We start from the raw sequence: 18,247 nt of genomic DNA on the forward strand, positions 1-18,247 counted from the left end.
TTCTTACTCATAAGCCTTCCCAGTTTCATAGCTCGAATACTTCTTCCAAGCACGCAGTGAATAGTATTGGAGAGTTTTCTATGCTACCAAACGTATTTGCTATCCAAACGTATTTGGATAGCATTTCTGTAAGGGTGCGGTTCAAACGCTCAGTGAGGCCATTCGTTTGGGGGTGGTAGGAGGGGGTAAATTTATACTGTATTGAGCAGGCACGCATGATGTCGTCGATGACTTTGGCCAAAAACGTACGGCCGCGATCTGTAAGCAATTGACGCGGAGCACCATGCATCAAAATGATATCATGTAGGAGCAAGTCCGCAGCAACAGTAGCGCAACTGTTCGGAAGAGCACGGGTTATGCGTAGCGGGTCGCGTAGCCCGCCGCAACTGCAACCCACTTGTTTCTTTATGTGAATTCCCGAAATGAGCCGAGAATGTCCAAGCCAACACGATGGAAGGGCTCGACAGGGATGTCGAGCGACCGCAGGTAACCAGCGGGGAGCTGGGAAGGCTTCTTGCGTCGTTGGAAATGTTCACAAGTGGCGACGTAACGTCGTACGGAACGGGCAAGGCCTGGCCAGGAAAAACGGCGACGTACACCGTCATAGGTTCTAGATACGCCGAGGTGTCCTGCCGTTGGTGCATCGTGAAGCTCTTCTAGAACGGTGGATCCGAGGTGTTTAGGTATTACAAGTAGGAACTCAGAGCCGTCCGGGTGAAGGTTACGACGATACCGAGTGCCGTCGTGGAGGACGAAGAGGCGTCGAGCAGCATCGGCCGGAGAGCGTTCAAAACGCTCGATGAGTGCTCTGATGTAGGCGTCACGGCGTTGCTCGTCCACGAAATGAAGCAGCTGGGATACAGAGAATGCGCAAGAAGCATTGGCAATAATGGAGGAGTCAGAGTCGTCAACAGGGTAACGCGACAAACTGTCAGCGTCTTGGTGCAGGCGGCCAGACTTGTTCAACACGGAATATGAAAATTCTTGCAGCCTCAAAGCCCATCGACCAAGACGGCCTGTAGGATCTTTTAGCGATGAGAGCCAGCGGAGAGCATGATGGTCAGTGACTACGGAAAAAGGGCGACCGTCAAGGTAAGGACGGAACTTCGCAACCACCCAGACAACAGCAAGGCATTCTCGTTCCGTAATGGAATAGTTGCGCTCCGATGGTGCTAGGAGGCGGCTCGCATAAGCAATAACGCGATCCTTGCCACGCTGACGCTGGGCTAAGAAGGCACCTACGCCATGACCGCTGGCATCTGTACGTAATTCTGTAGGGGCATCCGGGTTGAAGTGGGCGAGAATGGCTGGTGAGGTAAAAGAGTGACGAGACGAGAGAAAGCGGCGGCTTCTGAAGTGCCCACGAGAATTGTACGCCTTTCTTCAAAAGACTAGACAGGAGTCTAGCAATTGTCGCAAAATCTGGAACAAAACGACGAAAGTACGAGCATAGTCCTACAAATCTTCGGACGTCTGCGGCTGTTTCCGGAACCGGAATGTCTCGGAAAGCTCGAGTTTTGTCGGGATGAGGCTGTACTCTGACACCGTCAACGAGATGGCCCAGAAGAGTAATTAGCCGGTATCCAAAGCGACATTTGGACGAGTTAAGTTGCAGCTTTGCCTTTCGACTTACATCAAGTACAGCTGTTAGATGCTCAAGGTGAGTGTCGAACGTTGGCGAGAAGACGATGACGTCGTCGAGGTAGCAGAGGCATGTGGACCATTCGAAACCTTGGAGCAAGGTGTCCATCATACGCTCAAAGGTGGCAGGGGCGTTGCATAATCCAAACGGCATTACTTCAAATAGGTATAGGCCATCAGGTGTCATGAATGCGGTTTTTTCTCTGTCCATATCGACAACAGCAACCTGCCAGTATCCAGAACGAAGATCAATAGACGAGACATAGCTGGAACCGTGCAGGCAGCCAAGGGCTTCGTCTATACGTGGGAGCAGGTAGACGTCTTTGTTAGTAATCTTGTTCAGATGGCGGTAGTCTACACAGAAGCGCCACGTGCCGTCCTTCTTCTTAACTAACACCACAGGTGACGCCCAGGGACTCGAAAAAGGCTCAGTGATGTTTTTATCTAGCATTTTGTTCACTTCGCCTTGAATTACTCGGTGTTCCGACGCCAAAACTCGATACGGTCATCGGTGAATAGGCGCAGCATCGCCGGTAAGATTCCAATGCTTGACCGCGAGCGTCTGGCCTAAAGAGCGATCGTCGAAGTCGAAAATATCGCGGTAGGACAATAATACATCGCAAAGGTATTCAGCCTGCGTAGAGGACACGTCCGTCGCAAGCATTTTCTTTATGTTGGGATCGATGCCCGAGGCTGGCGCGAGGGGCATGCTAAGCGCGCGAGAACCATCGGTCGATAACGCTGCCACGTATTCGTTGCTGAGACAATCATTGGTGGCAAGGCAAATTCTACCTTGCGGTAGAATTTGCTTTCCCAACCCAAAGTTACAGACAGGCACGCGAGTGCGGTTCGCAGTAATAGTAAGTATGCTGTGAGGCACGGTGACGTCATACTGTATTGGGATGTCGGGCAGAGGAGTGACGAGGTACTCGTCATCTGGAACTGGTGGGAAAGACAACACTTCAATGTAGGCTATGGACTTTGGCGGCAGGCGAAGAAAGCCGGTGGGGCGTAAGCGGCAGTGAGGTGCGTCAGAAGGTTTTGCGAGCATCGGCAACTCAAGGCGAAGGGTACTGGAAGAGCAGTCAATAAGAGAAGAATTTGCGGAGAGAGAATCGAGGCCGAGAATGAGGTAGTGGGGGCAATGAGCGATTACGGTGAAGAGGAAGGGGTGTGGCGGCCGGTGATGCTGACACGTGCCGTACACATGCCAATGATAGGCACAGTACCGCCATCCGCAATGCGGATGACGCGTGCCGACGCTGCGGTGAAGAGCTTGTTTAGTCCCGTCGGAAGGCAGCACTCATAATAGAAAGATGTGCTCCTATATCGATGAGTGCCGTGACAGGACAGCCGTCAACGTTAACGTCAAGAAGGTTTCGGTTGGTAGGTAACATGAGCATAGGATTTCAGGGCAGGGTCGACAACGCAGCTTCACCACCAGAAGCTGCAGTGCCTGGTTTTCCGACTGGGTCCGGGGGGTGATAGGCGGCGAAGAGAAGCGGCGGGGTTGGGCCGAACGAGACTGATGGCGTCGAGGTAAGGGTGAGCGGCTGTAGCGAAGGTTCGGAGCAGGGGCATCAGAGGTAGTGGGTTCATGGCGTGTGGCATAGTGTAAAGAAGGTCCAAAGGTGCGGGAATAAGTGGCGGCGTAAGTCCGAGGTGGTGGTCGCCATCGGTTGCGGCAGCGACAGCAGTGGAAGCAGATCGGGCTGTCATCAGCGGTACGCCGTTCGGACGGGTTGCGGAGAGATGTGGCAGAGAAGTAATGCTGGGGACGAGGAGGGCCACTAGATAACTGGGGAACGCTGGGTCGGGACGTGGAACACACGGTGTTCAGACCCATGTTTTCAAATTCCTATCTGACGACGGCGTGGAATCGTAATGGTGGTAGCTGGCGGATCAGCAGGCGTCGTGGAGAAAGCTGGCGAACAGGCGGCCTCGAGTTCTCGGCGAACAATACGGGTGACGTCGTCAAAGGTGGTGGTCTGACGCGGTCGACCCTCACATGTCGACGTAGCAGCATTGTTGGGTAGCCGAGCAATGTGGTGTGAGATACGGCGGCTCTTTTCTTGTTCAAGGCGATGGCATTCTTTTATAATGGCTTCGACAGTCGAGACGTTGCCGAAATCAAGCAAATTGAAAGCGTCGTCGACGATGCCTTTTAGCACATGTGCCACTTTATCTGCTTCGGAGATATTATGATCAGCTTTGCGGCAATGAGCCAAGACATCGAGGATGTAGGAAACGTACGGCGCTGTAGATGACTGAACACGAGACGCAAGAGCCTTTCTCGCGGCAGCCTTGCGCCCAATGGATTCGCCGAAAGGTACCCGTAGCTTTTCTTTGAAACTGCCCTAACCGGTTATCTCTTCATCATGAGTTTGGTGCCACACGTGTGGGGTGCCGCCGGGATAAAAGATGACATTGGCGAGCATAATTGTTGGGTGCCACCCGTTATTAGCACTGGCGTGTTGATAGAGCTTGATACAGTCGTCAAGATCGTGTCCCTCCAGGCGAGAGAACACACCTGGGTCACGATGTGGGGCAACCGTGACGACTGGAGCATTCGGACAAGCCGAAGCCGTTGCGGACGCATGGTGCATGGAACGACTTCATCGTCGTTCTCGCGGCGGCTCGTCTCTTGAGCATCGCTCGATGATATCGTAATAATATCTCTTTAGATATCAACCAGGCGTTCGACACTGTACTACACTCTTTACTTCTTGAAAAAATGACCACGTACGGCATTAATTTCCAAGTCATTTCATGGATAGCCGCTTATTTGACAATGCGGAAGCAGTTCGTTATTGTTAATGGTGCCCGGTCCTGTTCAGCGCAGGTAATGTCGGCCCTCCCCCAGGGCTCGTTGTTGGTACCAATATTAATTATGATATATATATAAATGTCCTGAGCCAGGGAGAATCCCTGGCTCCGGACAGGCCGCCGTTGGGGCATGCACCTGGCTATGTTTAACACTAGAACGGTATCTAATGAGGCGAGTCTAGCATTGCTAATGGAGGAATTAGAGCGCAGTAAATGGGATATAATAGGGCTCAGTGAAGTTAGGAGGCCAAAAGAAACATATACAATGATAAAAAGCGGGCATGTCCTGTGCTACCGGGGCTTAGCGGAGAGGCGAGAACTGGGAGTCGGATTCCTGATTAATAAGAATATAGCTGGTAACATGCAGGAATTATATAGCATTAACGAGAGGATGGCAGGTCTTGTGAAACGTAATAAGAGGTACAAAATGAAGGTTGTACAGGTCTACGCCCCTACATCCAGTCATGATGACCAGGAAGCCGAAAGCTTCTATGAAGACGTGGAATCGGCGATGTATAAAGTCAAAGCAAGATACACTATACTGATGGGCGACTTCAATGCCAAGGTAGCCAAGAAGCAGGCTGCCGACAAGAAAGTGGGGGAATATGGCATAGCCACTAGGAATAGCAGGGGAGATTTCTTAGTAGAGTTTGCGGAACAGAATAATATGTGGAGAATGAATACCTTCTTCCCCAAGCGGGGTAGCCGAAAGTGGACGTGGAGGAGCCCGAACGGCGAAACTGGCACTGAAATAGACTTCATACTCTGCGCTAACCCTGGCATCATACAAGATGTCGACGTGCTCAGCAAGGTGCGCTGCAGTGACCATAGGATGGTAAGAACTCGAATTAGCCTACACCTGAGGAGAGAACGGAAGAAACTGGTACATAAGAAGCCGATCAATGAGTGAGCGGTAAGAGGGAAAATAGAGGAATTGCAGATCAAGCTACAGAACAGGTATTCGGCTTTAACTTAGGAAGAGGACCTTAGTCTTGAAACAATGATCGACAATCTTGTGGGCATCATTAAGGAGTGTGCAATAGAACTCGATGGTAACTCTGTTAGACAGGATACCAGTAAGCTATCGCAGGAGACGAAAGATCTGATCAAGAAACGCCAATGTATGAAAGCCTCTAACCCTACAGCTAGAATAGAAGTGGCAGAACTTTCGAAGTTAATCAACAAGCGTAAGACAGCTGACATAAGGCAGCATAATATGGATAGAATTGAACGTGCTCTCAAGAACGTAGGCAGCCTAAAAGCAGTGACGAAAAAACTAGAAATTGGCAAGAATCAGATGTTTGCGTTAAGAGACAAAGCCGGCAATATCATTACCAATATGTATGAGATAGTTCAAGTGGCTGAGGTTGGTTATATTCCGCACATTTTTCTATCACCTGATTGATAGTGTGAATATGGTCTATTGTTGAGTAGCCTGTACAGAATCCTGCCTGGTCCTTTGGTTGACGGAAGTCTAAGGTGTACCACTGGCACCCACGACGATAATTGAAGAGAGAATACTCCAGACGAATTCGAAATCCCACAGGTAACGCCGGAAGAACTAAAGAAAGCCTTGGGAGCTATGCAAAGGGGGAAGGCAGCTGGGGAGGATCAGGTAACAGCAGATTTGTTGAAGGATGGTGGGCAGATTGTTCTAGAGAAACTGGCCACCCTTTATACGCAATGCCTCATGCCTTCGAGCGTACCGGAATCTTCGAAAAACGCTAACATAATCCTAATCCATAAGAAAGGGGACGCCAAAGACTTGAAAAATTATGGACCGATCAGCTTACTGTCCGTCGCCCAAAAAGTAATTACTAAGGTAATTGCAAATAGAATCAGGAACACCTTAGACTTCCGTCAACCAAAGGACCAGGCAGGATACTGTACAGGCTACTCAACAATAGCCATTTTCACACTATCAATCAGGTGATAGAAAAATGTGCGGAATATAACCAACCTTTATATATAGCTTTCATTGATACGAGAAAGCGTTTTATTCAGTCGCAACCTCAGCAGTCATGGAGGCATTGCGGAATCAGGATGTGGACGGGCCGTATGTAAATATACTGAAAGATTTCTGTAGCGGCTCCACAGCCACCTTAGTCCTCCATAAAAAAGCAACAAAATCCCAATAAAGAAAGGCGTCAGGCAGGGAGATACGATCTCTCCAATGCTATTCACAGCATGTTTACAGGAGGTATTCAGAGAACTGGATTGGGAAGAATTGGGGATAAGAGTTAATGGAGAATACCTTAGTAACTTGCGATTCGCTGATGACATTGCCTTGCTTAGTAACTCAGGGGACCAACTGCAATGCATGCTCACTGACCTGGAGAGGCAAAGCCGAAGTGTGGGTCTAAAAATTAATTTGCAGAAAACTAAAGTAATGTTTAACAGTCTCGGAAGAGAACAGCAGTTTACGATATGTAGTGAGGTACTGGAAGTGGTAAGGGAATGTATCTGCTTAGGACAGGTAGTGACTGCGAATCCGGATGAAGAGACGGGAATAACCAGAAAAATAAGAATGGGCTGGGGTGCGTTCGGCCGGCATTCTCAGATCATGAATAGCAGGTTGCCATTATCCCTCAAGGGAAAAGTTTATAACAGCTGTGTCTTACCAGTACTCACGTACGGGACAGAAACCTGGACGCTTACGAAAAGGATTCTACTTAAATTGAGGGCGACGCAACGAGCTATGGAGGGAAGAATGATAGGTGTAACGTTAAGGTATAAGAAAAGAGCTGACTGGGTGAGGGAACAAACGCGAGTTAATGATAGCTTAGTCGAAATCAAGAAAAATAAATGTCCATGGGTAGGACACGTAATGACGGGAGAAGATAACTGATGGTCATTAAGAATTAAGGAATGGATTGCAATGGAAGGGAAGCGTAGCAGAGGGCGGCAGAAAGTTAGGCAGGCGGATGAACTTTGCAGGGACAACATGGCTACAATTAGTACATCACCGGGGTAGTTGGAGAAGTATGGGAAGGCCTTTGCCCTGCAGTGGGCGCAACCAGGCTGCTGCTGCTGCTGCTGCTGCTGCTGCCGCCGCCGCCGCCGCCGCCACAGTGTGCTATCTTTGCTTTTCACTGAACTGCTTTGACTATGTCTAAGGAACTGATTGCTCTTTTTGAAGAATTTAAGCGGGAACTGAGGGCGGAACTGAAGGAGTTCTGGGACGGCTTTGATCGTGATTTCCGGAAAGAAATGCGGGTAATTAAAGCTAGCCTGGCAAGTATCAATAAGGCGCATGAGGAGGTGATTGCCGATAATCGGCTCTTGAAAGAGACTAACACCAAGCTTGAAACACGCAGCAGTGACCTGTTGAGACAGGTCAAAGAGCAGGAAAACAGGCTAGTTCAGCTTGAGCAATACGCCCGTCTTGCAAACCTTGAGATTAAAGTAGTGCCTTTCCGTAAGGGAGAAGATCTTACGGCAGTAATCACTAAAATTGGCGAAGTCATTCAAGAGCCCGTAAATCCTGCCGATATCGAAGTCGTTCATCGAGTTCCTACAGCTAAGAATCCCACTACAAACAATATTGTCGTGCAGTTCGCCAGCCGCAAGAAACCAGACCTGTTTCTTGAAAAGGCCCGCCCTATTAGACTTACAAGCAGTGCTCTTGGTTTTGATTCGCAAGTTCCGCTCTTCATCAATGAGCATTTGTGTGCATCTTTGAAACGCCTGCTAGGCCAAGCAACTGCTCGTAAGCGCGAAGTAAACTAGAAGTATGTGTGGGTGCGCAATGGAAAGATCTGTGCCAGGCACTCACTCTAATAATGCACCTTGCATTAAGATTCTGCGAAGCGAGGATCTTGCCAGATTGTCGGCGCATGCTTAAGATAATGTACCTTGCGGGCTGTTTTGTACCATTGTTACCATTATGTGACGTGAAGCTAACTGCGGCCGCTCAGGTCTGTTCTTGTTTGCGCGACCGAGAGTGTGTACTTGTATTTTGTGTAGCCATATACACCGCCAGTTATGAAGCCATCACGTTAATCCATGTCAGTTTTACATGTGAAGCACTTGCGTGTTCCCTTGCCCTTTTTCTACAAATTATTACTTCTCTGCCACTCCCAGTGCTGTGTCTATTCTTTTCATCATGGCTGCTGTAAATTAATACGATCGGGTCATGCTATGCGACATTAGCAACAGTGCAAGCGCCAACAATTCTTTTTTCGCGGTGCATATTAATATTCGTTCAATGAAAAATAAGCACGATCAGATTGAAAGTTTTTTAGGTAACCTTGCATTGACGTTTGATTGTTTGTTATTCACCGAAACGTGGTGTGAGCATGAAGCAGACCTACTGAAATTAACATCGTACGCCACCTTTTTCCTAAATAGGCCTTCCCGCGGAGGAGGAGTAGCTATCTATGTTAAGTCTTTAAAGTGTAGCATCATTCCACAATTTACCGTTATAACCAATGACTATGAAGCTCTCGTGCTACAACACAACACTTACATTCTTTCTGTAATTTACAGACCCCCTGGTGGAAACTGTAACACCTATTTCAAGTTTTTGAATGCTCTTCTTATTTACTGTCAACAAAATAATTACACCCTATTGCTCGGCGGCGGCTTTAATATTAATCTAAACGAAGTGAACGCTGATTCAGTAGAATTTCTTACGGCCATTGAATCCAATAGGTTCACCAACACCATCACATCTCCAACGAGAATCACGGTCTCTTCGTCAAGCATTAGTGACTTGTTTATTGTTAATATAGATAGCATGGTAAAATCTTCGGGTACACTGTCTTGTGATCTAAGCGATCATTGTCCTATTTTTATAACAATAGAAAAGCATCAACCTGCACCTTTTCGAAGCAGACCGGTAACCTTTCGGGCAATTACTGATGACAAACTATAATCATTCAGGCGACTGATAAGTGAGACACCATGGACACAATGTCTCAACTATCGTTCAGTGGATGAGGCTTATAATGCGTTCACTGATAAATTTAAAGTGCTTTATGACTTATGTTTCCCATTAAAAACGAGACAATCACCCAAAAAAAATTAAGAAACCATGGGTTTCACCTAGCCTTTTCAAAATGATTAAAAGAAAAGATCGCCTGTACCACAGTTTCTTGGTAACGAGAAATCCTAATGATTACGTTCTGTTTAAACAGTTTAGGAATAAATTAAATAATGACTTGCGCAAAGCCAAGCGTGACTATTACTCAGTAATTTTCGCTGGAAGCAAGAATAATTCAAAGCTAATTTGGCGTGCAATAAATGAGGTAAGTAACCACAGAAATGTATCGAATGACATTGGCGAATTGATTATTGATGGGTCACCAAAATCAGGCGTACAATTAGCCGATTGCTTTAACAACTTCTTCACCGTGCAAGCAACAGCAAAATATAACGCAGATGCTTGTTCTGTTATTTCAAATGAAACAAACAGCTCAGTATTTCTTAGCCCAACAGATCCATCAGAAATATTTACCGTTCTCATGTCCTTAAGAAATAATTCCAGCTCTGATGTAGAAGGCCTCACAATTAAACCAGTAAAGTTTGTTGCTGACTTTCTTGCACTACCTTTGTGTCATATTATTAACCTTTCACTAGAATCGTGTGTTTTCCCTACAAGAATGAAACTAGCTAAGGTTACAGTCATTTTCAGGTCAGGCTCGAAAAACGTCATCAGTAATTATCGCCCCATCTCTATTCTTCCTCTTCTTTCGAAAGTGCTAGAAAAAATTCTGCTCAAACGTTTGCAGAACTTCTTTGATGCTAATCAGTTAATATCAGACTCTCAATTCGGCTTCCGCAAAGGTTTTTCTACAGAATCAGCTTTATTAGTCCAAAAAGAAATTATTTTACATAATATTGAAAACAAACTCTTAACACTAGGAATCTTTGTTGATTTCAGTAAGGCCTTCGATTGTCTAGACCACAATATTCTCTTAGATAACTTAAACAAGTACGGCGTTAGGGCAAGGACACTTCAAATTTTCAGTTCATATCTTAAAGACCGTGAACAAATAGTGAACATAGACGGTTTTTGTTCATCCAAACGTTATCTGAAATGTGGCGGCCCTCAGGGCAGCATATTAGGACCTTTTCTTTTCATTGTCTACATAAACGATGTGATAACAACTTCGACAGAAGCTGATATTGTAATTTATGCCGACGACGCTTCCCTATTTATCTCTGGTCCTTCCGCTACAGAAATAATTTCAAAACCAAACAATGCCCTAAACAGCCTTTTAAATTGGTGTAAATTAAACAATCTCAAAATAAATACAACTAAGTCAAAAGCTGTTATTTTCCGCGCTATAAATCGTCACATAGGGACTAACTTAACCATTAACCTAGGCAATAATATTATTGAGGTCGTTAGCCACCATAAAACACTGGGTGTTGTATTTGATGAGCACCTTCGATGGACTGAGCACACTAATTACGTATCCCTAAGTTTATCTAAAGCTGTTGGAGCACTTTCCCGGTGTCGCGGCATTCTTCCAGTGCACATTAAAAAACAGATATATGTATCATTATTTCAATCACACATTGCATATTGTCATCTTGTTTGGGGCACGGCATCACCGACTAACATGAATAGAATTGTGAGCCTGCAAAACAAAGCGATTCATGTCATTGCAGACGAAGAGTACTGCGCACACTCCAAACCGCTCTTTATTCGGTTAAAAATTCTGCCCATCAGTGTTATGCTACCGCACATTATTGTTTCTTTATTCACCGCTAAAACCACGTTTCGTACTAACTTCCTTATCAGAAAAGCAGCGCACAAGGAACGTGTACCGGCAGCCAACACTCGACAATTAGAAAAGTGGTGTCTGCCCAAAACTCGACGAATTACGGTCAACAAATGTTAAAGTATATAATACCTTACACCCTGAGCAATAATACAACCTTAATTGATGGCCCCGTAATAAATAAACGTGCCTTAATTGAATACTTTTTCAACAGTATAGCTTAATCGGCAACAGATTTATATCATGCAGTTTACATTCGGCATTGTGCGTTCTTTTGTGAGGACTAGTATGAAATGATTTTGCAAGCATTGTCCAATCTTAATTTTTTTTACGCTCCCCGTTTTTATAACAGTTCATTCTTCATAAAATATTTAACTTGACGTTATACATGGTGTGCACTAGAATGGTGTGTGTATATATGCCATGTACGCGTGTATATGTAGATGTATATGTAGGTGTACGTATATGTATGCCAGGTTCATATTCCAAAGGCGGCCTGTCCGGAAGAATCACTGGCTCCGGACAGGCCGGCATTGGAATATGAACCTGGCAACGTTTAACGCTAGAACGTTATCTAGTGAGGCGAGTCTAGCAGTGCTATTGGAGGAATGAGAGGGCAGTAAATGGAATATAATAGGGCTCAGTGAAGTTAGGAGGCCAAAAGAAGCCTATACAGTGCTAAAAAGCGGGCACGTCCTGTGCTACCGGGGCTTAGCGGAGAGACGAGAATTAGGAGTCGGATTCCTCATTAATAAGGATATAGCTGGTAACATACAGGAATTCTATAGCATTAACGATAGAGTGGCAGGTCTTGTTGCGAAACTTAATAAGAGGTACAAAATGAAGATTGTACAGGTCTACGCCCCTACATCCAGTCATGATGACCAGGAAGTCGAAAGCTTCTATGAAGACGTGGAATCGGCGATGGGTAGAGTGAAAACTAAATACACTATACTAATGGGCGACTTTAATGCCAAGGTAGGCAAGAAGCAGGCTGGAGACAAGGCAGTGGGGGAATATGGCATAGGTACTAGGAATAGCAGGGGAGAGTTATTAGTAGAGTTTGCGGAACAGAATAATATGAGGATAATGAATACCTTCTTCCGCAAGCGGGATAGCTGAAAATGGATGTGTTGGAGCCCGAACGGCGAGACTAGAAAAGAAATAGGCTTCATACTCTGCGCTAACCCTGGCATCATACAAGATGTGGACGTGCTCGGCAAGGTGCGCTGCAGTGACCACAGGATGGTAAGAACTCGAATTAGCCTACACCTGAGGAGGGAACGGAAGAAACTGGTACATAACAAGCCGATTAATGAGTTAGCGGTAAGAGGGAAAATAGAGAAATTCCAGATCAAGCTACAGAACAGGTATTCGGCTCTAACTCCGGAAGAGGACCTTAGTGTTGAAGCAATGAACGACAATCTTGTGGGCATTACTAAGGAGTGTGCAATGGAAGTCGGTGGTAACTCCGTTAGGCAGGATACCAGCAAACTATCGCAGGAGACGAAAGATCTGATCAAGAAACGCCAATGTATGAAAGCATCTAACCCTAGAGCTAGAATAGAAGTGGCAGAACTTTCGAAGTTAATCAACAAGCGTAAGACAGCTGACATAAGGAAGTATAATATGGATAGAATTGAACATGCTCTCAGGAACGGAGGAAGCCTAAAAACAGTGAAGAAGAAACTGCGAATTGGCAGGAATCAGATGTATGCGTTAAGAGACAAACCCCTCAATATCATTACTAATATGGAAGAGATAATTCAAGTGGCTGAGGAGTTCTATAGAGATTTATACAGTACCAGTGGCACCCACGACCATAATGGAAGAGAAAATATTCTAGAGGAATTCGAAATCCCAAAGGTAACGCCGGAAGAAATAAAGAAAGCCTTGGGAGATATGAAGAGGGGGAAGGCAGCTGGGGAGGATCAGGTAACAACAGATTTGTTGAAGGATGGTAGACAGATTGTTCTAGAGAAACTTGCCACCCTGTATACGCAATGCCTCATGACCTCGAGCGTACCGGAATCTTGGAAGAACGCTAACATAATCCTAATCCATAAGAAAGGGGACGCCAAAGACTTGAAAAATTATAGACCAATCAGCTTACTGTCTGTTGCCTACAAACTATTTACTAAGGTGATCGCAAATAGAATCAGGAACACCTTAGACTTCTGGCAAGCGAAGGACCAGGCAAGATTCCGTAAAGGCTACTCAACAATAGATCATATTCACTCTATCAATCAGGTGATAGAGAAATGAGCGGAATATAACCACCCCTTATATATAGCTTTCATTGATTACGAGAAAGCGTTTGATTCTGTCGAAACCTCAGCAGTCATGGAGGCATTGCGGAATCAGGGTGTAGACGAGCCGTATGTAAGAATACTGAAAGATATCTATAGCGGCTCCACAGGCACCGTAGTCCTCCATAAGGCAAGCAACAAAATCCCAATAAAGAAAGGCGTCAGGCAGGGAGATACGATATCTCCAATGTTATTCACAACGTGTTTGCAGGAGGTATTCAGAGACCTGGATTGGGAAGAATTGGGGATAAAAGTTAATGGAGAATACCTTAGTAACTTGCGATTCGCTGATGATATTGCCTTGCTTAGTAACTCAGGGGACCAATTGCAATGCATGCTCACTGACCTAGAGTGGCAAAGCAGAAGAGTGGGCCTAAAAATTATTCTGCAGAAAACTAAAGTAATGCTTAACAGTCTCGGAAGAGAACAGCAATTTACAATAGGCAGCGAGGCACTGCAAGTCGTAAGGGAATACATCTACTTAGGGCAGGTAGTGACGGCGGATCCGGATCATGAGACGGAAATAATCAAAAGAATAAGAATGGGCTGGGGTGTGTTTGGCAGGCATTCTCAGATCATGAACAGCAGGTTGCCATTATCCCTCAAGAGAAAAGTATATAATAGCTTTGTCTTACCAGTACTCACCTACGGGGCAGAAACCTGGAGGCTTACGAAAAGGGTTCTACTCAAATTGAGGACCACGCAACGAGCTATGGAACGAAGAATGATAGGTGTAACGTTAAGGGATAAGAAAAGAGCAGATTGGGTGAGGGAACAAACGCGAGTTAATCACATCTTAGTTGAAATCAAGAAAAAGAAATGGGCATGGGCAGGACATGTAATGAAGAGGGAAGATAACCGATGGTCATTAAGGGTTACGGACTGGATCCCAAGGGAAGGGAAGCGTAGCAGGGGGCGGCAGAAAGTTAGGTGGGCGGATGAGATTAAGTTTGCAGGCATGGCATGGCCACAATTAGTACATGACCGGGGTTGTTGGAGAAGTATGGAAGAGGCCTTTGCCCTGCAGTGGGCGTAGCCAGGCTGATGATGATGATATATCTATATATATAGGGGCGTATGCGCGCCACTTCTACGGGTTTTTGCGTGTGTACGTGTGAATATAACATCTCAGTGTACAATATTGGTTTGTTATTGGTGTATGTATATGTAAATATTTTTTTCTCGTTCTTCACAGCTTGGTGCGAACAGTTTGTTTCTTTCTTTTTTCAGTTTTTTTTTTGTTTCTCAAGTTGCTTTTTTTTTTCTGGTACGACATACACTACTGTTTTGCCGCTGTTGCCACTGCCTGTAGGGCCTCAGGCCTCGTCAAGCTGCTCCATGAGCAGCTTTTTGTCTGGGGTCCATTTTTCGTTTCCTTGAGGAAAATAAAACTGATTCTGATTCTGATTCTATGTTACTAAAAACGCTAACCGCTTGCTTGGTTACTCGCGCCGTAAATTTAGCTCTGCCCCTTCTTCCCTCTTTACAGAACTTTAGTTCGCTCCAAATTGGAGTATGTTTCAGCCATTTGGGATCCAACTCAGTCTTCAGTAGTTTCTACTCTTGAAAGAATTCAAAACAGCGGTGCATGCTTTGTCATATATCTTCAATAAAACGAACTCTTAACTTACCTGGTCTTTCGTCACGCCGCAGATCTTCCCGTCTCTCCCCTTTTCACAAAGTTTTTCACATCAACCCCTTTTAAAAGAAACCCTTCTTGCCTTTCCGTCTTATATTTCGGCCCGCACTGACCACAGCCTTATAATCGGGGTGCTATTGTGCCGTACAAACCGGTACACTGAATCAATCATCCATAGGACAAGCACGGACTGGAATCGCCGTCCCGCCTCAATCACCGATTCACTCATCACCGATTCTACGAACGAAGACCGCTATTCAGAATGCCTTTGTTAATATTTTTTATAACTTTTTGTTTGTATTTTTAGTGCATTACTTCTTGCTTTGACTACACTCCTTTCTGTAACGCCTTCGGGCCTTGAAAGTACGTGAAATAAATAAACAAATAAATAAATATGTGCAGTGCGACATAGACGCGGGACAATGAACGAGAATTTCGCGCTGCACACATACACCAAGAATGTTAACTTACCAACTCGGCCAATTCGCGCTGTTGCTTGTACGATTGTTCTGACTATGCGGCTCTAGAACAGCCTGTTCGAAACAGAGTAAATACTAACAGATACAATTTGCCCGTTGCGCACTGGTTTTTCCCTACTCCGTCTTTTTTTTTAATTTTTTGTCGGCATTCTCATTTTTCATGTAAGGTTGATTGATGTGCTGGTGTTGATTGTTTTGTGGTATGCGAAAACATCGTGCGCTCCCGCTGATGAGACAGCTGTCATAGCTTCAGCATTTACCGCCCGCAATATGTTGCTTGTTTGATCAGCTTCAGTGGACGTAAGGAATGTGAAATTATTTTTGTACGTTTAATAAACGCTGTGTTATAGTAAATTAACCTGAGCAATACGAAGAGATAAAAAATCTGTTGTCATGTTACAGTTTGCAATCTGTGAATAATTACCTTGCAAGATCGCCATCTTATGCAATTAGTGCAATAAAAGTAACCTCTTGTTATTCTAAATAACTTGTTTCCTTTCCAGTGGCTTTGAATTCTGCCCCCAAGGATCCAAGAACCAGCACTCATACCCTGCTGCCGCCAGCCATTGCTCATCCATTCCCTTGTAGGGAATAAATTTTATCTAGAAGGTCATGCATCTTGAATCTTTTTCGACTTGCAGCTTTGATGCTACGAAACAGCTGTTAAGCTTGCTGTATGAATCGTAAAATAAGCTTTGCACAAAAGGTAAGCATATGAACATTTGAAATGCGTTTAAATCTACGTGTCTGTACCGCATATATCGAAAACGCGCAGCAGCTATGAACGACGGTTAATGATGAATGACGGTCACGGTTAACGATCACTGACATTAGTGGAAGCACGTAGTTCTCTTGGCGACGATAATTATTCGTCTGGTTTGTGCAGTCAAAGTCCGTTCGCATAATTGTCTATCACACGTCCGTGAAGGTTCCTTTAACACCCTTTGAAACATTTCTTGCCTTCCGGCTTCCGCAATAAAACTTCATATACATGAAGTGCTATGGAAACGAGCTATGGAAAGAAGAGTGATAGGCGTAACGTTAAGGGATAAGAAAAGAGCAGATTGGGTGATGTAACAAACGCGAGGTAATGACATCTTAGTTGAAATCAAGAAATAGAAATGGGGGGGGGGGAGGGCATGGGCAGGACATGTAATGTGGAGGGAAGATAACCGATGGTCATTAAGGGTTACGGACTGAATTTCAAGGGAAGGGAAGCGTAGCAGGGGGCGGCAGAAAGTTAGGTGGGCGGTGTTTGGATCGCACCGCTGGTACGATCTGTTGGGAACTCGGCGCTGACGCCCGTGGTTGTACCTGGGTCGCAAGCCCCAAGGGTAGCGTTGGCCTGGCGGCCTGGGGTACAACTGGAAGCATCCGAAGGTCCCGGCAAAGCATGAGTCGACTGGTAACAACGAAACAACTTGTTTATTTTAACATCGCAAAGAGTTGGCGGTCAGGTTTGACCGAAGTAGAGAGACGGGAGAGCACTTCACTTAACAGAAGAAATCGGAGCCCTCCTTTTGGCGTCCGGGGGCAGCTGTTTTTATACTCTCGCAGTTGAGGGCAAGAAGGAACCCCTCAAAAGACGAGCACGTGAATGTACAATGGGCTAATGGTGACGCACACTGTCGTAGCGCTGCCGTAGCACCATGTCGAGCACAATGTCGTAGCACCCTGTCGTAGCGCTGCCGGTCGGGCACAATGAATGTAATGAGAGGATGATCCCTGCTTTCGCATCGCCTGGTTCGGGCACAATGACTGGAAGGAGAGGGTGATCCTTTGCGGTCGCATCGCCGCAGTCGCGCCTGGAAACACCTGGCGATGAGCGTTGCGGCGACGACGATCGGGCCAAAATGTCTGCCGCCCCGCCGCAGTCGCGCCGGCAAAACCACGTGTCGCAGGCGAAACGCAACAGCGGATGAGATTAAGAAGTTTGCAGGGACAACATGGCCACAATTACTACATGACCGGGGTAGTTGGAGAATTATGGGGGAGGCTTTTGCCATGCAGTGGGCGTAACCAGGCTGATGACGATGATGACATGCTGAAAAATACCGCTTTTTGTTGCAAGGTGATGCACGTTTGTAATCAAATTTTGAGCTGTTGGAACCACAGATGTAGTCAGGATTTTATGTCGAGGGATCGACGGGGGATGCTGCTCCTTATATGCACGTTCATGCGTTTGTGTGAATACGTGAGTATACATGCACATAACAAACTAAAGATTTGGGAGGTTCGCACCCCTCCGCCTATGGCAATCATTCGAGCGTAGCCTGCATTCAGAAGTGCTATCCTACTCAGCGCTTGCGAACAATTGCCGCATGTAGCTCGCGACCCGCAGACAGAAAAACAAATGGAACACCGCGCGGCATTTGCCTCCAGCGCGCGCGAGGAGTGGCTTCACTGCAGAGCTGGAATAAAACGGCGGACCTATGCGCAACTCTGCTCCCTGCGGTAGCATATACAGGGACACTAGTTCCGATGCTCTGCCTACAGCTTTGTGATGTTTGCATGCTCCCAATATGCTTGTGCCGTTTCAGTCGTTCATTGCAACTTCATTTATCGTCTGCATTGGAAGTTTGGCCTTGAGTGCAGCATGTTCACGTTGCTGGCTGACATGTC

The sequence above is a fragment of the Dermacentor variabilis genome, chromosome 2 (assembly GCF_050947875.1).
Source record: "Dermacentor variabilis isolate Ectoservices chromosome 2, ASM5094787v1, whole genome shotgun sequence".
Taxonomy (NCBI): domain Eukaryota; kingdom Metazoa; phylum Arthropoda; class Arachnida; order Ixodida; family Ixodidae; genus Dermacentor; species Dermacentor variabilis.